Source organism: Gymnoscopelus braueri, assembly GCF_963280865.1.
Source record: "Gymnoscopelus braueri genome assembly, chromosome: 12".
NCBI classification, from domain to species: domain Eukaryota; kingdom Metazoa; phylum Chordata; class Actinopteri; order Myctophiformes; family Myctophidae; genus Gymnoscopelus; species Gymnoscopelus braueri.
In genome coordinates, this window is record NC_137614.1 from 31,206,229 (window position 1) to 31,229,084 (window position 22,856).

Consider the following 22,856-nt stretch of genomic DNA (forward strand, 5'->3'; position numbering starts at 1 on the left):
AAAACAGGATCAATCAGACTTGATTGGAACAGTACCTTCAGTAAGTCCAAGTCATCCGTCTGTGCGTGTGTGTTTCCCTCTGAGAACACCTAACATTGGTCAAGCAAAGGCGCAGAAGGCCAAAGCTAAGAAAGCATACTCATCTACAATTGTAACGTAGAAGAGGACTAGAGTTGAAATGATCCCACAACAAAGCCGAACTCTTAATACGTGTCAATATGTTGACATCAATGTCTCTGATTGGCTAGAGGGACGCATGACGAAATACAATCCTATAATAAAAAGGTGTGTCACTTCAAAAAGCCGTTTACGTTTTTGAAGCGAGGTAAGACAGGATCAATCAGTCTTGATTGGAACAGTATCTTCTAGTCCAAATCACCCGTCCGTGCGTGTGTGTGTCCCTTTGAGAACACCTGACATTGGTCAAGCAAAGGCGCAGAAGGCCAAAGCTAAGAAAGCATACTCATCTACAACAGTAACACAGAAGAGGACAACCAACATCAATGTATCTGACGGACTGTCCAATGGAGTATGCGGGACAGTTGTTCACATCCATCAAATAAACACAACAGTCGAAACCATCCTGGTCAACTTTGATAGTGATCGTGTAGGAAAAGCAGCCAAAACAGCCAGTCAGTACAAAGAACACTTTCCTGAAGCAGTACCCATTCAAAGGCACACTGCGCAATTCTACACAGGTACCAAAAACACTGTAGAAGCTAGAGAGACAAGCTAACATTGGTCAAGCTCCACGTGACACGTGTCAATATGTTGACACCAATGCTTTTGATTGGCTAGAGGGACGCATGACGAAATAAAATTCTATAAATAAGTGTGTCACTTCAAAAAGCCTGTACTTTTTGAAGTGAGGTAAGACAGGATAAAGAACGGAGAGATGAATGGTGGAGAGGAGATGGAGGTGGATGACTCTCAGCCAGTGAACAGTACCATCCACTGCCTTGCTCATGCCCTGTTTCAGATAGAACAGGAAATCGAACGCAGGTTCCTCCAAGTTCCTCTGGGCGGCGAGGAGTCCAAGAAAGACAAGAAGAACGGTAAAAACAGGAAGAAAAAATGACGACCCGTCCAGTGACAGTGACAATGGCAGTGCCAGTGGTAAGATGGTTTTGGAACGTTGGAGAGAATCTCTGCAGTCCTGCTCCAGTCTTTCCCAAGTGTTTGTCCATCTGTCCACTTTGGAAAAGAGCATCATTTGGGCAAAGTCTCTCTTCAACGCTCGCTGTAAACTGTGCAGACGGAAAGGAGACGCAGAGACTATGTTACTGTGTGACGGATGTGACCGAGGACATCATTTGCAGTCTGCCTCTTAGCTTGTGTGTGTCCCTCTGAGAACACCTAACATTGGTCAAGCAAAGGCGCAGAAGGCCAAAGCTAAGAAAGCATACTCATCTACAACAGGGACATCAGGCAGTCTCCTCCACAGTTGCCCCTGTCAGCCTCACAGCTGAAGAGCTGGAGGAGGAACAGCAGAAGGTTCAAGAGCTGCAGAATCGTATCCAGAAGGCTTTCCAGAGGAAAATTCTATAAATAGAGAAGGAGGAGGACTCCTCCTCTTCCTCCGATTCGTCCTCCTCCTCAGAGGAAGAATCGTCAGCTGAGGAAGAGGAGCCAGTGAGCAGCAGGAAGAGGTCTGTAGCAGCGAAGTTGCCCCCGTCCTCCAAGTTGGTCAAACGGGGACCTAAAGATCAACAGGTGCCATCCAGAAACAGCAGCTCTGCTGGAAAGAACTCTTCATTGGTCAGTTTTACGTGACATCACAATATGTAATATAAATATATAAATAGGAGGCTGAGATCACACAATGTAACTAACTCCCATTATGCAAACTAAAGAATCAGCAAATGAGAATCTGAAACCTGATGAAGACGCAAAGGCGCAGAAGGCCAAAGCTGTGAACGAATGCTCTACAGAGAATCAGTGGCAGAGTTTAAACCTGGAAAGTATACAGGAACGATAGATATTGTAAGTCTCCTAGACAAAGACCCAACTGCAATCAAGCAAAACAACACTTGGATGTGCCACACGTGTCATCGGTCCATTAAACTTGGGAAACTCCCTACACAGGCTTGGGCTAACAACCTATTACTCGACCCCATACCCCGAGAACTGCAGGACTTGCACCTGTTAGAAGAAAGGTTGATGGCAGATAGGGTAGGTGATTTCATTTGATTAAAATAGCACGGGTCTGCTGGCGGAGACTTGTGCTCCGAGGAGCACATTTTCTAATTTTTTACTGTAGCTGCTATATTTCTCTCAGAGGAGTGTAATTAGTCACCCAGGGGCAGGCGGATTTCAGCCACACTGTAGTGCACTCTGGCGCACTCTGGCGGCTGCACACAGGCAGTGCAGGCAGTGCACACAATACTGCACACAGACAGACGGACACACACACACACACACACACACAAGCCGAGCACGGTTTCATAGTAAGCTCCACTTGCGCGGAGGCACGCCTCCTTCCGCTGCGTTCGCAATAAAATATGTAATTCTTTGCCACTTGCAAAAACAATAATCATATTAGTAACTATAAAAGGCAGTTCCTGCAGAAACTGTGTGGGCTCACTGAAAACAGACGCAAATTGCAATGTATTGTACCGTAGAAAATGTATCTAAGCAAAATGTACATTTGAAGGAATTTGTTGTGAGCTTGTAGATCGGCAATTTGTGTGTGCGTGCATGCGTGCGTGCGTGTGTGTGCGCTACAGATATACTGGGGTTGGCCAAAGGACCCCTGGATGTCCCCGGCCCGCACTTTGAGAACCAGCCCAAGGACCCCCTGGAAACCCCTCAAGGACCCCTGGGGGTCCCCGGACGGCACTTTGAGAACCAACCACGGACCCCCCCGGAAACACCTCAAGGACCCGTGGGGATCCCCGGACCGCACTTTGAGAACCACTGGGACGGCTGGCCAATGAGAGGAGACATGGGCGTATCCCCTTGCCTATGCGTGGCCTAGACCTGATCACACGTAGCCTGGTAAACCCTCCCTCCGGAAATCTCATTTCCATTTGATTTCAGGAGTGAAATCAAATGGAAATGAGATTTCCGGAGGGAGGGTTTACCAGGCTAGATCACACGGCCATTTAGAAACGAATACCAGCCTTTCCTCCGAGGTGGAAAGTCTGGTGACACCAGCCAGGTTAGGGTTTACATACATACATCCAGGCTATGGGTAATGGCTATGGGATGTAAAATTAGCAGATCCACAAGCTTGTAGATCCACAACGCCACGTGACCTGTTGCAACAGGTGCTACAAATGTGCTTTAATTACAGTGCTGCAGCGGTTCTGGTAGGAGACACAAAGAGTCTCCTTTGTATCTCCTACCGGAACCGCTACCTACCGGTCCGCTGGTCATCAAATTATTGGCTTAGGAATGTGACAAAAACAAAAAAATATCCACAAATTCAAGTCTCCATGGGGTGACTAATCGATATAAAAAAAGTATTTTTTTGGGTGAACTATCCCTTAAAGCTGAGAAGAATGGCAAACGGTTATGTCCGAACGAATGGCTATATCGCAAAAAGTAATCGGGTCAAATTCACATTTTGTTTTACTGTGAGTGGCCCGAGATATTGAGGCACAACATGTGCGATTTGGTGTTGGTACGATCAAAAACGTGGTTATAAGAGCGAGTTAAAAAAAATTGTTTATAAAAAAACATCCTTGCTCAAAAGCTTAAAATTTCACACTGATCGTAATGGAGAGCCTATAACTCCTGTCACTCAGAGGGCCGTAGTTCAAATTATGTTTTGGTAGTCACATTGTGTGAAAGAAGACAAGTATGGCTACGTCTAAGCAAAAAACACATGCGTGTAAGGTGAATATTTTGTGCCTCCCTTCTGATTTACGTCGTTAAGTGCAGAAGATTTTAAGCGCTTCTGAAAAATCACAAATTTTGAACTGTGATTTCGGGAAAAAAAAACTGTGATGCTGACGTATTTGAATACAGTTTGAACCTGTGCGCTGTTAAAAGTTTAAATCATCTTTACGATAAAGTATGCGGAGTAATGAGGATGCAAAGTGAGGTGGGTTTGAAGATTTTCATAATAGATTCTCTACGGGATGAAAACATTATGAATAAATGCAAAAATAAATTAAAAGTAAAACATTTCAAAAAGTATAAAAAAAAATAAAAAAAGCAGCACACCAATCTGTGTATAGCTGAACATGTCGAAGTTTGAACAACATTTCTAGCACAAAGTATGTGGAAGATTTTATATACCGAAAAAAGTGGCAGAATAAATTATATGAATATAAAGCGGGAAAACATTAGTGTGCTCGTTCTGCAGCGAGCCCACAAATAATTCCTTGCATTTCATAATACAGGAATGGGAGACCTGTTAAGTTAAAGAGAAATAAGAGGACACAACAGTATAGTCCTGTGGGACATGGCAGCAGACAGAGTGCTTTATGATCCTGGTGTTTATGAGCAACAGGGTGCTCCATCATTCCTGCTGGTTCCCTGGTGAGATGCCTGCAACAGCCAAAAGTGTGTCAACAGCCATGTGTCCAAGTGTCCTTGAACAAGTCACTGAACCCCTTCCTGAAATCCACACTCATTGGAGGCCAGTTTTCATACATTAATTTGCCTTTATATTAAATAGTTTGTTAGATTGTGATTCTACCTGTATACTTAGTTTTTTCACGCATAATGAAATCATGTAATTTCTAAACTATTTTATTCTATTATATGTTATCTCTGTTGATGTGCAGTGTGGAGGTCAGTGGTGGAAAATTACTCAGATTGCTTACTTAAGTAAAAGTAACAATATAAAAATGTGCAAATAGTCCTGTATTAAAAATGTTACAAATCAAAATAAAATAAAAGCATAACAATGCATTTCAATATGCATGTATACTGCTGAACATAGAGAAAATGTGTCTGCAAGAGGCTGCTCTGTGCCAATTTGCCTCCCGAGATGTAGTGGAGTAGAAGTATAAAGTATTGAAAAATGGAAATACTCAAGTAACAAAAAAATAGTACAGTACTTGAGTAAATGTACTTGGATACTTTCCACCTCTGGTGGAGGTGTGCTTCGTTAATGCTGCAGGTCATTATAATTGGCATGCAAAGGTTTGGATTTATTGCAAACAGTGTAGTTTAGTTAATGTTCTTTATGTTTATGGTTAAGTTAATGGTTGCTGTTGTTGTTTTGTTGTTGTGATATTTGTCAAGTACATGAGCACATCTGGAATTTGTTTTCTGCATATACCCATCCTAATTTATGGTTTGAGTTGAGTTCCACCACCGTGGCCATTCTTTGTTTTCCTATCCACAAGTGTTCCTAGGGTGGGCATCACTTCCTCTCGATTTGATCAGGTATCAGGGATCAAATCGACAGGAAGTGATGCCCACAACGCCCAAGGAAACTTGTGAATAGGATCATAGATATGACTATGGATAGGATGGTAGACACCTTGAGCTCAGATGCCCTAGGCTAGGCTGTGAGAGGCTGTGAAAGGGTAAGGGAGCACCCATGACAACCTATTTCGTCCACCACGGCTTGCCTATTAGGACAGCCTGCTTGTAGACGGTTTGATGGGACAGAAAAGGTTTAAAAAGTTGTGCATTTGTTGTAAACACGTGCCAACGCAGGTTGTTGAGTGAATAAAAACGCGATGTCAAGTGAACCAAAATGAGCGCTCCAGTCAGTCAACCATCATAGGAAAGAAAACACAGCCGCCAGTGGAGGGAGTGGTTGCCATTTAAAATGTCTGTCTGGAGCATACAGTAGGTATAAATGCAAAAACATTCAACCCACCCCCCCCCCAGTGTACAATGATGTACTTCAACTTCCATACTGTTAGAAGTACTGTATATACAGTATACTTCTGTGCCTTGGTTGAGATGTGTGATGTCCTTGAGGGGGTTCCAGGGGGTCCCCAGCTAAATGATTGATAAGTTAGGAACCAAAATTATGGACCATTACAGGTCCTTAAAGGCCAATTTGTACACTCTCAGAGTTACATTAACACTGAGGATTGGTTAGTTTGGGGTCCCAGAAACAAAACAAATATCAAATGCAGGTCTTAAAATTAAAAAGGTTGAGACCAGTGGTTGTCAAACATTTTCATGCCAAGGACCCCCAAATTGATATGTATTTGGCTTTTGAAAAGATGTTGTACCAGGGACCCGCAGAATAGAAGATTTGTGTAAAAAATGGCAAACATGTTCAAACATTTTCACAAATTTATACAAGAAGTGTTTGAATAGCTAAAGTGTAAAATAAGGTTTACATGTTTAAACTGATCAGGATCTTATATTAACTAATTTTGCAGGGGACCCCCAGGAACCCCCTTCAATGATCCCCTGGGAGTCCCCGGACCACACTTTGAGCACCACTGATCCAAGCAAGCTGGAGCAGAGCAGCCACAGCAATGCAGAGAGAGGAGGGAGGAGGGAGAGTGAGGGATGGAGAGAGAGAAACATCAGAGGGGGGGAGGGGGGGTAGCGAGTGAGAGAGTGTGGGTCTAGAGAGCGAGGAAATAGAGCAGAAGAATCTGGGCCTGACATAAAGGAATCCAGCAGAACGCTGCCTCAAGATGAGTGAGGGCTCCTAAACAGCAGATTAGAGGAGCCCGTTAGAGGGCTCGTTCCCATGGAAACCTTTGCCCAGGGAGCTCGGCGACCCTCCTGCTCTGCCAATACGAACGCAGCACAGATTGTAGGTCACACATGGCATCAACGATCCAATCAGGCCTAATCTGTCTTGACTTGTGGGTCGTAAATTGAGCAACAAAGCTGCTGGTTTCTCTCTGTTGGCTGGTTTCGCTGTCAGGGGCTTTGTTCCCAGTAACGTTTAACCAGTAAGATGTATGGGTAGTATTGCATGGCGTCGAACAGAATTATGATTACTTAGGTTACTATAAAGTGAAATGTTGGGATGCATTATGTAAAATGACACACACACGCACACACTTTCAGTCGATTAATGCACTGCAGCCCCATGGACAAAATGGCCTTTAATGGCACATCATATTCTATGGACCAACGTCATCCATAGAGATGATGCACATGCGCCGCCTCCTCAATGTTAGCCTAAAGGCAAACATTGTAGACAGCCACTCTGATCAAACAGCCCACCCTGACCCATTCATGCCTGCAGTCACACCAAAATTCTCTATGATATATTAGAGAATGATGTGAAGAACCTGTTACCTCCAGGCAAGAACAAGTGGTTGGAGATGCAAAACCGCTGGGTGAAGCAGTAAGCTTGTCTTGGAGTTGTGCTGTGGCTCTGAAATATATCTAAACCTAAGATGCCATATATTAAAGGGGGTGTAAGATATATTTTTATGTTAAAGTCAGTGTTAAATAGCTTTATATTCCCATAGTAACCGTTATGTTGTTACCGCTATTGTGTTAGTTCAGTAACAGGATTTATTCACACGTGTGCACTTTGTCATTATATTGTATCGTAGATTACTGTTGGTATTGTTGAGGTTTATTGTTTTGTCTGAGGTTACATGGCAAGAACACATATGTTTCTTTCTGTAATATATTCTTATTGTTATATGTTAGGGACTGTGCAGGAAAAACTCAATTCCATTGCATGTAGTTGTGTTACTTTGTTCATAAATATGTTCCGTCCATAAACAAAGAAAAAAACTCCAGCAGTTCGTTTCCCTGACCACCAGGGGGTGAGGCAGGGAGGACTTCCATAGAGTTAAGGAGACTTCTAAACGGGCCATGCCGAATATAGGGTGCTTTATTCGGATACAATTCGCGGAACTGCCCGCCCCTGCCGGTTCTCTGAAATTTTATTTTTAAATAGGCTCTTTCATGACAAATTGACCACATATATGAAGTTAAACAACTAAATTCTACCCAAACGCTATAGGCGGGTGCAGTTATGGTTTGACCCAAAACAAATTGCAACAAAAGGTTTTTCAATGGATTATTGTAGTATTAGGTGTACTTAATAACATATCAAAAGTTTACCAAAATCGGACCACTAGAAAGGTAACATTTTCAAGATGGCCGCCGCCAGTTCCTTAAAAAGACCATTACTCCTTCATTATTCATCCTAGACAAGTAATGTTGGTGCCTAACCCCATGTTTTGGTAATCTTGAAATCTAATTAAGATATATAAATTATAGTCAAGTGATTACAAGTTCAATTATAAAGGAATTGGTTATAAGCATGGTTATAAGCACACACACACATGGATTTGTGAATTGGTAATTCACATTCTGTTGAAGCTTTCAGGAGATTTCTTTTCATACCAAAAAGGAATAAATTCATTATTACTGGGTGGTACTGTGACATTTGTAAACATTGTAAGTCAGCACAGAGCTATCACAACATTTAGTGTCTACTGTCTTGGGTAGGGGTGGTAGAGGAGTGTGGCCGGATAGGGTTCAGATTTGCTTGTCACAGACATCTTATTCCTGAGATTGTAGTAGTTGTGTGGGGTTTTAGTGCAAAATTAATTTCACATGTCTTTTATTTTGTGATTGGTACTGCTGGCAATAACCTTGAACTTTGATCTTTTTGTCTGGATAATTTTAACTTTAAAAATTGATTTGAGGGGAGGGGACGCTCTGAGCCATAATGATAAGTCACTGGGGGCCCCTGGGAATATTAATGGTCAGCCACCAACCAGACACCGACTCTCCTGTGAGCCAGTCAGACATAGGGACACCCCTGACTGCCTGACACACAGTCATGCACCACGTGGAGGTCTTACAACCACAACTATGGGGGGCTCCTCACTAACTATGCCCACTCACGAGTGCCCATCTCGGGCATAGGAGCCAGCATGGAGGTCCACTTGGGACCAGTGGGACTCAGTGAGCCAGGCGACATAGGGATACTCCTCTCAGCCTAACGCATAAGCTTCATTTCTGCCTCCTCCTCACTCTGTCCTCCAGCGTGAGGTGAGCGCAGGCTCCCTAAGCCACTTGGAGTGAAATCTGGGAAGATACAAGTGTATCTTTCATGTATCGTTTGGGGAACTGTCTTCGTTGAAATGCGTGGCGTATAATTTCTCCTCCTCCACATGACAACCCTCCGAGCTCTGGAATAGTCCAGCAATCCAACTGTGTGACACGTCATAATTGCTGTCACTTCAAAATGACGCTCCTTGCCTCCTCGCCTGGAGGACTTGAGGATGGACACTTGAAAATTGGAATTTGGCTATCGCGATGCACAACGTGCATCAGGGGCTGACAAGCCCCATTCTCTTTAGCTGCCTATGAGCACTCGTCCTGAGCTCCACACGTGCCCCACTATAGCTTTAATGGGACATGTCTGAGCCAACTGTTGAAGGTTTTGCACCTCGGACATGGGGGAGAGGAGAAGCTCAGGGTCTCCTTGGCTCCTATAACTTTGCTCTTCTGTGCTCCAAGTGCCCAGGGAGAAATCCAGTGACCCCCACTCCCCATACTCCCCTGTACCCACCTGAGGGGAACCCTAGGCCCACTAAACTCTACACCAGACCCCATTTTACCTCCTCACACAACCCCACCCTCATACTACCCTCTGCCTAGGCACCCAGAGAAATGGGTTCTGACAGCTCTGCACTAACCTCCGTAGCCACCCCTATTTACACACTCACACTGATTGCCTTCCTAATGTGTTAAAAAAGTTTTTCAAAATTTTGTCTACAAGATGACAGTTTGATTCACATTTGATCCGCAGAGCTATCCAAAATGTTTCAATATTGCAAGCAATACTATATCTGACAATATTCTCTTTCTCTGCCACCTTCTGAATGACTGAAAATTTTGACTATTGTTTTGTTGTGTTTTGAGGATATCTTGAAGCCTTGTTTGTTATGGAAATAATGTATATCCAGTCGAGGTGAAAATAGATAAGAAATATGTTTATTTGTCAAATCCAACCGCATCAAAAACAAGCATGTTTCTCCTCAATGTCCTGTCCCCCCATAGCCCAAGAGGGCCTGTACCCTGAGCTCACTCTAGGTGCTCCTCCGACCGTGGTGTTCACTCCGAGCTCTCTTAAAAGAAGTCCCCCTCATATCTTTTCTCAGTGTCTTTATACCTCTCTCCCAAGTCAGGCCCAGGGGGTCCCATGACCAAGAAACAATAGGTCTGGCATGGCCATTTACATAGCTTGATCAAAAGGGTTGATTTAACACGGAGGAATAAACACAAAGGAGGTGTCTTAACACCTGAAAGGACACCCACAACAGTGGGTGTGAGGCGAATGGCAACTTGTGATATGCATACAATCAAGACATTGTAGATCAATATATGACAGTCCAATATTGCCATAACATTGTTCCAGTAAAACAAATATAACTAGTTGAAACGGGTGAACATTTCAGAGGGTTTTAATAGAGTCAAAAACAAAATATTGGATTTCACAATTATCTAAATGTATATCTGCAATTTGGACAAGTCCTGTGGATTTCTATGCCCCCAAAACATAGGGTTAGACACAAAAAGTACTTGTCTAGGATAAATAATGAAGGAGTTAGGTTATTTTAAAGATTTTTTGGCCATTTTGGACGCCATCTTGAAAATAACACCTTTCCAGTGATCAAACTTTGGTAAACTTTTAGTATGTTATTAAGGACACCTAATACTACAAAAAACTGTTGAAAAACGTTTTGTTGCAATTTGTTTTGGGTAAGGTGCTTTTTTTTCATAACTGCACCCGCCTACTATCTGAAAAGTAAATTATGTGCCTCAAAAACGAAGTTTGAGAGCGTTTTCAAACCGAAAGTAAAAAGTTCACACGGACACGGACGCGCACGGATGCACACATGCGTGCGTCCGACACATACATAAACAGTAGGTAAATACGGATTTCAGAAAGAGGACTGTGTTTCAATGCAGGAAAACACCCCTGCATCATTATATAGTGGCTGATAGAGGGGAAAAAATGCAATATATATATATATATATATATATATATATATATATATATAGATATTTTTCAGATTTAGGCTTAATGTTGCCAACAATCCCTTTAAAGACAAAAAACTAAAAAGGTAAACAACATTGCCATTTTACAATAAATTATAGGGTTTTTTAAAACAACTCATTTATAACTCATATAAACAATAAATGTCTTTAAACAAATTAATGCCTTTAAACAATGTCCTCATTAAAGTCAACATTCTTTATTAAACATTTTAAATTAATTAACCATTTAAGCCCTTTAATGGAATAAAGAAAAATCAAAAGAGATAGCTGATCCACAAGCTTGTAGATCGCCACTTTTTCACTTGGTAATTCATGAATTTGACATTTTAGTAGAGTTTTAAATAGAATTTGAACCTTTTTTTAACTTTGTATTATTCTTTTGTATTTTATACTTTTCAAACACAAAATTAAGTCAATGCTGCAATGTGTTCCTTAACCAATTTAAAACTTTAGCAGTTAAACATGAAGCATGTATAACATAAAACATAAAAGTATAATTTCCAGTATTGGACTAGTAGTGCATTCGGAAGTAGGGGTGGAAAGGGAGGCAAATTATATTGATAACAAAGAAAGAGACTGTAGTGCAGACAATGGTACCATGTATTGAGAAAAATAACCAAAAAGAAACAAAGACAATAATTCAACACATATTTCAATAAACAAATCAAAGGCTCAATCCCTGAGCAGCTCAGTCCAACAAATCAAAGGCTCAATCCCTGAGCAGCTCAGTCCAGGCAGTCAAAGTCAAAGGTCAAATGGTCGGGGGGCAGTGTTGGTGTGTGAGATATGGGGGGATTGGGTGTAGTGGTGTATGGCTGCTGCTGCAGATTTGGCCTGGCAGGACAAAAGTGTTGTAGACCATTCAAGTCTCTCTGGGTCGTGGTTAGCTCGCCAGTCGCCATCATGTTCATTTCTTTCATGGCATGGGAAAAACCTGGCCAGCATGTATAGAAAGGCAAAATTAATATCTTTACAAATAACCAAAAACAGCTGATATACAAGATCACTGACAATCAAACTAAAAAATAGCTTATCTACAAGCATTACATCCAAAATAAATATACAGTCCAACCAAAATAACAAAATCAGAAGAAACATTTCAAACAACAAACATTTTAAACTCATAGTCACTCACCAATTCAATCTGTCAGTTTCACACAGCCAGGAACGAGGGGTAAGCGCGCAGTTTCAGCTCCCAGTAGAAAAGTTTTATTTATAATAAGTTAGGCAACGTTTTGACCGCAAATGGTCTTCATCAGGTCTGATACATTACATGGCAAGTTAAATATGTTAAATACAGGAGGAGAGGAACGATACAGTCAAGTTTCACACAGCTAGTCAGTTCAATCAGGTGGGTAGTGGAAATCTAAAAGCCATATTATAATTGGGTTTAGTCATTTGGTCAATGATAAAATTGTTGGAATTTAGAATATGGTACAGACCTGCAGCAGTTCCAGAATGATGTGCACCACTGCACCTCACTCACTACTGCAGGCTGACACTGTTTTATACTTGGGTGTGGCTGGTAGTCAGTCATTGCGGCTGATCGGTGTGTGAGTGAGTGAGAGAGTGTCACACAGACAGCAGTGACACAGCATTTACCTTGGTTACATCCACATTAAGCAGCATTGCAAACACATTAAGCAGCATTGCAAACATGAATGTAAATAAATATTTCACCGACCATTCGCGTCTTTGGACTGAACCCATGAGTGGAACTTGGAGCTTCTTCTCTCTGAAGTTTGTTTGAATGACTGAGAACGTCCATTCCTTGTCAGTTGCCCCATATCAGGTAACGAGCAGCCATTTTGCTGCTGTAGGCTACTCTGGGAAGTGTAGTTACTTCAGCAGAGTAGGTGTGTTGACTATATATGGAAGAGGATTGGCAATAAAGCTCCATTCCTGAGTTAAACTCCCACCCTTGAACTGCTCGGAGAGTGCAGCTATGCTACTCACTATTTCTAGATTCTTATCTCCGTGTTGGACATCAACACTCGATGTAACAGACCCACAGTTGTTTTTTTTTGTCGTTTACATCTTTGCATGGGGTTGTCAGGTGCTTTTAGTTTGAAGGGTCTCTTGTCAAACTCAGGACAGGAGCACACCAGCCACCTTGATTGAAATCAGATTCACCTGTGTTGCTGAAAATATGAGTCAACTCATCAGTCAGGCTTCACCTCTTATTGTCCAGCTGGGTCCGCTACGCTCGACTGGCTAAATTATGCTCCCATACTGACTGCAACAAAGAAGAATAAAGAATCATTGTTTTCCAAGGCAGCTGACCACGTTGTCAGCCAGATAAGCCCTCGATCGGGTGATCGATCTAGTGATCTCATCTCCGTCTTCTAGGCCTGTCCCCGACTAAGGATTTGTATAGTCGAATCTGATTGGCGACTAATTGCCAATAGTCGACTGGCAGTCGACTAATGCAACACAAAAAATAATATTATTATTATTTATTTATTTGCATGATTCGACTGAGATTGGCAGTCGAATCAGTCCGATTCGACTGCCAATCTCTCAGTCAAATCATGCAAAAAATATGTTATGCAATAGAGGAACATTCCATTTGGGCTGTAGGGGTGCTTAGTGTCTGATTTAACATATACTATTGGTTTCTCCCAATAAATCATGATGTATATCCTATTTTTGGCAAACTATTAGTTAATTAATAGAACAAACTAGGCCAACCTCTCAGTCGAATAATTAGAAAAATATATTTTTTATAATTCGACTAAGAGATTGGCAGTCGACTCAGACACCCCTCGACTAATTAGTCGACTATTCGACTACCAGAGGTCAGGCCTACCGTTTTCCGTCCAGATAAGCTGATTATCAAGACAAATCACAACGGGTGGTTCCGGAAGTGGACTCAGGACCAGCTGTCTGACTTCACCCTCAGTGACATATTGCGGGGTACACCACAACTAAATCCAGATGTTTCTGAGATATTCTTAGGTCCTTACGAGGGGACGTTCAGATACGATCACAGCGGGAGGCTGGCTGCCAAGGTTAAACAAATATTCAATGCCAAGTTTGAGGGACAGGGTTCTGCTGAACTGAAACAATCTCCCGTCAAGTGCAAGAAAGAGACACTGGTGCTGCTTCACTCCAAAAACAGGTGCGACAGGCAAAACAAGCTTGTGCAGCAGATGCAGGAGTCGAAGAAGGCACCAAAGTGTCCGCATGTTCTGGCCATGCTGACCGAGAGAGTCATCACGACCAACTCCTGGGAAATCTGTGAGACCTGGAAGCGCACCGGTGGAGCTGAGGCAAGTGGGCTGGACACTGTTGATGCCAGTTTAGAAGCTCTGAAGACCAAAGACCAGTCCATAACGATCGATTCTGGCACAGTAATCGCCTATGGACTTCGGAAACTAGACATCAAGGATGTCAAGTCCTACTCTCGTTCGGCTCCAAAGGACACAAGGACGCAACTTTGTTTTCTGATTTGTTGGCTTCTGTTTTCTGATTTGTTGGTCTGGTCAATTATTAGGTTGCAAACCTTTAAAGACAGAGAAAACAAGGTAAACACATTGCCATTTTACAACAAATGATAGTATTTTTTAACAACTCATATTTTCCAAACAATAAATGTCTTCAAACATTAATTTATTAAAGTCCCTTTAAATGGAACAAAGAGAAATAGCTGTACAAGCTTGTAGATCGCCCCTTTTTCATTGGTAATTTCATGAATTTTCCACAATTTAGTAGAGTTCTAAATAAAATAAACAGAATTTTAACTTTGTATTCTTTTGTATTTTATACTTTTCAAACACAAAAAGTCAATGCTGCAATGTGTTCCTTAACCAATTTAAACTTCAGCAGTTAAACATGAACACATTAAGCCACATTTCAAACACATTAAGTAGCATTGCAAACATAAATATTTCCCCGACCATTGGCGTCTTTGGACTGAACCCATGAGTGGAACTTTGAGCTTCTTCTCTCTGAAGTTTGTTTGGAATGACTGAGAACCTCCATTCCTTCTCAGGTACCCTTAATCTGGTAACGAGCAGCCATTTTGCTTCTGCACTCTGGGAAGTGTAGTTACTTGAGCAGAGTAGGTGTAGTGTTGACTATATGGAAGAGGATTTGCAACAAAGCTCCATTCCTGAGTTTTGACTCAACAATGATGTCAGTAAAATATGATTTCAGTACCCTCTAAGCAAGGTGAGGCCTATACCACCTTAGACAGTTAAGGAAATTCAAGTTGTCACAAAATAAATCTTGAAGTCATTCTATTCTGCTACCACCTGGAAATAGCCACTCTCGGGACCTTCAGAAGGTGGTGCGCTTGGCTGAACATACCATAGGGAGCCCCCTTATGCCACTGTCATCTGCTGTCATATATTATATATCTGGCAGTGTCAGATATATATAGTATGTGACAGCAGATGATATACAGTATAATGACAGAGTATGAGGAGGGCTAAAAGAATCAGCAACGCCCCGAAAACAGTCTGCTTGAGATGATGCAGACTGGCAAGCGCTTGAGGTGTCTCAAAGAGGGCCTTCGAAAAAGCCTCTACCCGGCAGCTGTCGGAGACATAAATAAGGACGTGGAGATAAGGCAAAAAGAGAGGGAAAAAAAGAAAGAAAAAATTAACCATTCAAGGAAAGACTATAAAATATAAAGTGGGTTTGGCACTAGGAACTGTAGTCTCTTGATCAACACAACATTGCACAATTGTACATATTATATTGATGATCTTACTATACCACTGTAATAGTATAAAAATCTACAGGGAAACTGTTGTTGCTGATATATAATACAGTATATAGATACAAGGTATCTTGCACATTTGTCATTTTGATGTGACTACTACGTGTGACTACTAGCTGCCTTAGTTTAAAATAATAGGTAACTGCAGTACTGTTACTATTGCTGCTATAGTATATAAGTGTTTTCTGCACATGTTTTGCTACAGCTAAGGGCTGGGAAGCCTGTATGTTTAACCTTTTTAGTGTTAGTTTAATGATCTGTCTTTTGGTCACTTTTGATTTGATTAGGTAAGTTTACAGTAGGTTGTTCATGTTTAGTTTCCTTATGCTTGTTGTTTTGGCTGTTGGCCCTCCCTGAAGCTACAGGCCTTTAATAAAACCCTTGAAAAATACTGAAATGCTTTGTGGCTGGTGGTTCTAGGAAGCTGGGCAGAGGGGTGTCCCACTTAATCATAAGCCATGGTTTGCCCTAGGCCATGAGGTACTCCACATGTTCTGTATAGAAGGTCTTGTACCGAAGGCCCAACTAATAAATTGATGGTGTTTACATGGAGTCGCTACTTTGATGCAGGGCCGCATCCTGAGTCCATGGGCCCCTGGGCCTGAGACTACCTCAAGGCCTCCCCACCGCACCCCCACCTAACACACAAATGCATGCTGGTGACACAGCCAGAACCAGCCTGCACATACATTAAATGTACACTCCACGCAACTTTTTCTAGTTTTTTATAGTCTGCCCATCAGCAATACAGGGCTATTATTAATCCCATAATTTATTTCTTTATGTGTGTGTGTGTGTGTGTGTGTGTGTGTGTGTGTGTGTGTGTGTGTGTGTGTGTGTGTGTGTGTGTGTGTGTGTGTGTGTGTGTGTGTGTGGTGCGGTGCGTGCGTGCGTGCGTGCGTGCGTGCAGAGAGAGAGAGAGAGAGAGAGAGAGAGAGAGAGAGAGAGAGAGAGAGAGAGAGAGAGAGAGAGAGAGAGAGAGAGAGAGAGAGAGAGAGAGAGAGAGAGAGAGAGAGAGAGAGAGAGAGAGAGAGAGAGAGAGAGAGTTGAAGTGCATGTTATACTGTAGCACACACTGCCCTCTTCTGGTTGAACTGGAAGGTGCACACATGACCTAGTCAGATCAACATACTTGTCCTTAGTTCAGGGATTTTCCCGGATGTTTGGAACCAAGGACTGATAACGCCACTCTACAAACGTGGAGACAAATGCGACCCCAAAAACTACAGTGGGATCTGTGTCATCATCAGCAACCTCAGTATGATGATCACTGATTGATCAGTCACTGATCAATATTGATTTTACTCACAGAAAATAATGTCCTGGGCAAATCAAACTGACTTCTTACCAAAGCATCCAACAGATCATATTTTCACCCTCAGCACTCTATTTGACAACCAAAACAAAAGCACCCTGTTTTTATGTCTTTAAAAAGCCTTTAATTCAATGTACACTAACTAAGTGTGCGGTCAAGATTGGTGAAAAAACTGACCAACTTCTTTCCCCTAAGCTGGGGGTTAGATAGGGATGCAGTCCAACACTCTTTAACATACATCAGTGACCATGATATTGACATGACACTGACCATGATATTGACATACTGACCATGATACTGACATGATACTGACATGATACTGACTACTGACTACGATACTGACATGAGACTGAACATGATACTGACCCTGATACTGACTACGATACTGACATGATACTGACCATGATACTGACATGATACTGACCAAGATACAGTTACAGGGCAAGACAAGTACTGTAGATACAGCACACTCAAAAGAAACACCATCAACTAGAAAAAGTGCTCCTCGGAGCACAGGTCTCCGCCAGGTCAGGTAGGTTATTGTTGGCCAACAATGTTCGGAATTCGCCAATCAGGATGGAATATGAAAAAGCGGACAGAACCATCGTGATCACTTGACTATAGAGATAATGGGTACCGATTTGCATGATGATTGGACAACATTTGTAGGAGTAATACAAAAAAGAAAAGTGTTGAAAAGACCGGCCTCCTGGTGGCGCTATAATAGGGCAATGTTAAAGGGTGGCATTTGTTCTTCAACATAGTGCGAATGTGCGTGCAAAGTGTCACCTCAATCGGACGCTGCGTTCATGATATGTGGCATTTTGTTCAAAACGGGCCACTTCTGCAAACTTTAGATGTTGATCAGGATGAAATATGAAAAATCAAACAGTTCAATCTTGATCACATGACTATAGAGATCATGTGTACCGATTTGTGGATTAAAAAAAAAAAATGGATAAAATCTGGATAAAAAAAGGCTTAATATCCAAAAATGTTTTTTACATAAGTCGGCCTCCTGGTGGCGCTATAAAAGGCAAATGTGAAAAATGCAGGGCAGATGTTTTTCCTTGGCCTCTAGGGAGTGTGCGTGCAAAGTTTCACGCAGATCGGTGCAGTTATAGTTAAAAACACAAATCAGCCTTTTATAGCGCCACCATGAGGCTGATTTGAAAAATGTCAAATGGCATTTCTTCCTCGGCCTAGTGGGAATGTGTTTGTGAAATTTCACGGAAATCGCAAGCTGCGTTCATGATTTGAGGCATTTTGTTCAAAACGGACCCATCCTGCAAATTTTGGAAGCCAACCTTAGCCAATGAGGATGGAATATGGGAAATCGGACAGATCCGTGTTGATCACATGACTATAGAGATACTGTGCACCGATTTGCATGACGTTTGGATAAAATCTGTAGGAGTAATATTAAAAAATGGGTTTTGCACAAATCGGCCTCCTGGTGGCGCTATAACAGGCCCATGTGAAAAATTTGAGGCAGAGGTTCTGAATTGGCATCCAGGGAGTGTGTGTGCACAGTTTCGCAGCGACCGGGCCAGCGGTGCCGGAGATTAGCTGGTAACACACGGACAGGACACACACACACACACACACACACACACACACACACACACACACACACACACACACACACACACACACACACACACACACACACACACACACACACACACACACACACACACACACACACACACACACACACACACACACACACACACACACGGACGGACGGACGGACGGAGGGTAAAACATACTCTCTCGCCATGCCTTTCGGCCTGGCGGAGACAATAATGAACAAAATACATACTATACACCCTCAACAGTGCATGCATAATGCACAACAAAATAAATAATAGGAGCACACACAGTAACCATGTCAGATAGTGTCCTTACTGTAGAGAACTGCTGTTACTTACAGTTTTTCACAATTGTTAACACACGTTTCTCAAAACAATAACGGCTTTCTCAAAACTGCACACACAAAACTGAAAACCTCACACACAAAATGCTAAACCCTACACTGCCTTTGCAAGATGACTCTTTGCCATCAAACTGTTCACAAAATGGAACTGTTTTCATTTGGTACACACAGCCATATTTTCAAATGACACACACATACCATTCATTACAGTACACACGATAAGCATGTGCTGCACACTACCAAACATTTACAGCACACTGCAGGGCAAAATTGAAAACACAATCATAGAAATGGAACACACCATATGAATGACATTGACAATTTCTTTTGTAAAATGACTCAGTGTATGTAGGCCTACTTTTTTCATAGTCAAACATAAAACAAAACACAAATATGCAGCCAAAAAAGTTTTATTGCTTTACATTAGGCATACATTTAGGCATCAAGCCTTCGGTTCACGTCTGGCCTGAGAGCCTCATCCACATCACATGCAATGTTCTCCCTGTCCAAGCAGCGCTGAAAGAAACGCCTCGAGTGGCGCATGAAGCCCTGACAGGCCTCAACAGTGACGTCGCCACAAGCCTCCTCCATGGCCTGGAGCAGTGGGACCCGGCTCTGTGGGTTCCGTTCGTATACCTTCCACCTCCAAGCTGAAAAGAACTCCTCAATGGGATTGAGGAAAGGCGAATAAGGTGGAAGGTACAGAACAGAAAAATGTGGGTGGTCCTGGAACCACTCACGCACTGCACCAGCCCGGTGGAAACTGACATTGTCCCAGATGACAACATAATCGATCCTCTGTTGGTCATCTATGTGGTCTGGTGGTACTACAGTAACATGTCATGCAGGCCATCCAGGAAGGCAAGGAGAAGGGCAGTGTTGTATGCCCCTAGATGGGCATGACTATGCAGGATCCCATGGTGATTCATGGCAGCACACATGGTGATGTTCCCACCACGCTGGCCGGGGACCCCAACAATGGCCCGCTGGCCAATGATATTTCTGCCCCGGCGCCTCCTCTTCACCAGATTGAATCCAGCCTCATCCATAAAAATATATTCATATAGTTCATTGGCTGTGTCATGCTCCTGGATCCGCTGAAACAGACAGCATGAGAATGCAAGTTACAGTATGGACACAGTCACACAGAGAGGTCAACACAGTGGGCTACAGTGAGACATTGTAGAAAAGGAAAAATATTGGAATTGTACAATACATGCATGTATCAGTGCTGAATGTATGGGACTTACAAGCACAAACTCTCGCCGTAAATCCTTGACACGGTCTGTGTTCCGCTCAAATGGGACCCTGTACACTTGCTTCATCCTTATAAAGCATTCCTATGAAGGATACGGTCCACTGTAGACAGGCTGACAGTCTGGATGTTCCCGAATATGGCCTGGTCAGCCAGAATCCTAGTTTGTATTTGTTTGAGTGTAATGGCATTGTTCTCAAGAACCATATTGACTATTGTAGTCTCCTGTTCGGCCGTGAAAGTCCGTGCTCTTCCTCCACGGTGTGGTTCTCTTTCAGTCCTGCCAAGAAAATAATAATACTGTGAGTACACTGTATTCTATTGATATGCAGTATTACATAAAGTACACAAGACAAATAGATTTATAGTACCTGTTCTCCATCCTAAAGGTTCTGATGATGGCAGCAACAGTGAAGCGGCTCAGATTTGGTTGGACCCTCTGGCCAGCCTCCCTCATGGTCAAACCATGATTGAGTACATGGTCTACCACAGTGGCCCGAATCTCATTGGAGATGACCGTTCTCCTTCTTCTTACTCCTCCTCCTCCTTCTTCTCCTTGTCGTCCTCCTCCTCCTCCACCTCCTCTCCCTCCTCCTCCTTCTTCTCCTTGTCCTCCTCCACCTCCTCTCCCTCCTCCTCCTTCTTCTCCTTGTCCTCCTCCACCTCCTCTCCCTCCTCCTCCTTCTTCTCCTTGTCCTCCTCCACCTCCTCTTCCTCTCCCTCCTCCTCCTTCTTCTCCTTGTCCTCCTCCTCTACCTCCTCCTCCTCTCCATCCTCCTCCTTCTTCTCCTTGTCCTCCTCCACCTCCTCTTCCTCTCCCTCCTCCTCCTCTACCTCCTCTTCCTCTACCTCCTCCTACTCTACCTCCTCTTCCTCCACCTGCTCTTCCTCTCCCTCCTCCTCCTCCTCCTCTACCTCCTCTTCCTCCACCTCCTCTTCCTCTCCCTCCTCCTCCTCTCCCTCCTCCTCCTCCTCTCCCTCTTCCTCCTCCTCTCACTCTTACCCCTCTCCTTCTCTGGATGTTGATTTCTTCAAAATGTTCCATTGTGCACCAAACAAAACAGAGGCTCAAGGCCTTTTTATGCTGCAGTCCTGATTTCAAATTGCTCACCAAACTTGAATGTTTAGAGATTTGAATATTTAGGTGTTATAGATTGATGCTTTGAGATACGTGAGAAGTGTGTGCAACAACTGAACATTGTGTGTAGTGTTTGGACAACAAGGTGTGTTGTAGATTGATGCTTTGAGATTTTGCATGAGAAGTGTGTGCAACAACTGAACATTGTGTGTAGTGTTTGGACAACAAGGTGTGTTGTAGATTGATGCTTTGAGAATTTGCATGAGAAGTGTGTGCAACAACTGAACATTGTGTGTAGTGTTTGGACAACAAGGTGGGTTGTAGATTGTTGCTTTGAGATTTTACGTGAGAAGAGTGTGCAACAACTGAACATTGTGTGTAGTGTTTGGACAACAAGGTGATAATGTAATTGACATCAGAGTGTAAAGAAGGAAAGTCAGAGTCTAATGCAGATAAGGGAGTGTGAAGTAGTGCCAAATTGGGTCGAACGATTAGTACATGAAGTTAAGGTTGTGAAAATTGTGCCGATTTTTTTTGTGTGTTAACAATTGTGAAAAACTGTAATTAGCTAATTAGTCTATTGAACGAGCAGAGTGACCATCGTGTGCATCATTATACATCATCACACCTAACGGCACAAAAGACCGAAGTCTAGTGTGTGTCCTTTTGGGGGAGGATGACTTTACTTGACTTGACTTGATAGCGTCCAGCTTACGCACCTTCATCACCTCCTCCACCCTATCCAGGGTAGCCTCTACATGGGAGCCAGCTTCCCCCTTGTAGACACAGAAGTCAAATGCCTACTGTTTGCATATGATCTGGTGCTGCTGTCTCCTACCAAAGAAGAAAGCATCAACAGCATCTTTATCTCCCAAACTTGGGTGTTGACAGTGAATCTAACCTACTATTCTCACTATTATTTTATTTTTTTAAAATTTCTGGAAAATCTTTGAATTCTTCTGGAAAATGTCTACATTTTAATACAGGAATGCATTGATATTAAACATTTTTAACAGCATGATGTATTTTGAGTACTTAAATATATTTTTTGGTACTTTAACTCAAGTACATATTTGACAGAGCAACTTTCACTAGTTGAGTAATATTTCGCCAGGAGTAGGCTATCTACTTTAACTCAAGCACTGGGGTCAATACTTTGTCCACTAGGCTACTGGGAATATTCCAGCTGATGTGAAATGATTTGATTGCTCAGGATAAGGGCTTACCCACTGTCTGACACCCTCCTCCGTCCTGCTGCTTTGCAGCCTTCCATCTCAGGAGATTATGATGTCACGGCGCCTGTGGGGAGAGAATCACCCGTGTATCCCGATTCAAGCCAGGGATCATGGTTAGGATTAAATGCATGTAGGTGGCAGTGAGTGGGTGGGGAGTGAATGCTCAGGAACAGTGATTCTCTTAACTCCACTGATGACAACTCCTACACTGGTGTCTCAGGTCACTGTAAAATGACCCTTCTGGATAGGCTACCTGCCTTCTGCAGACGTTGTTTATGAACATGTGCTGATGAGGATTTGAGGCATTTTTCTTCTTTTTCCCCCTCTCAGGTGAGTCAGTTTTAGTGGTAAATAATCTCTGTTGCAAAGTGAATTTCAAAGGATACTG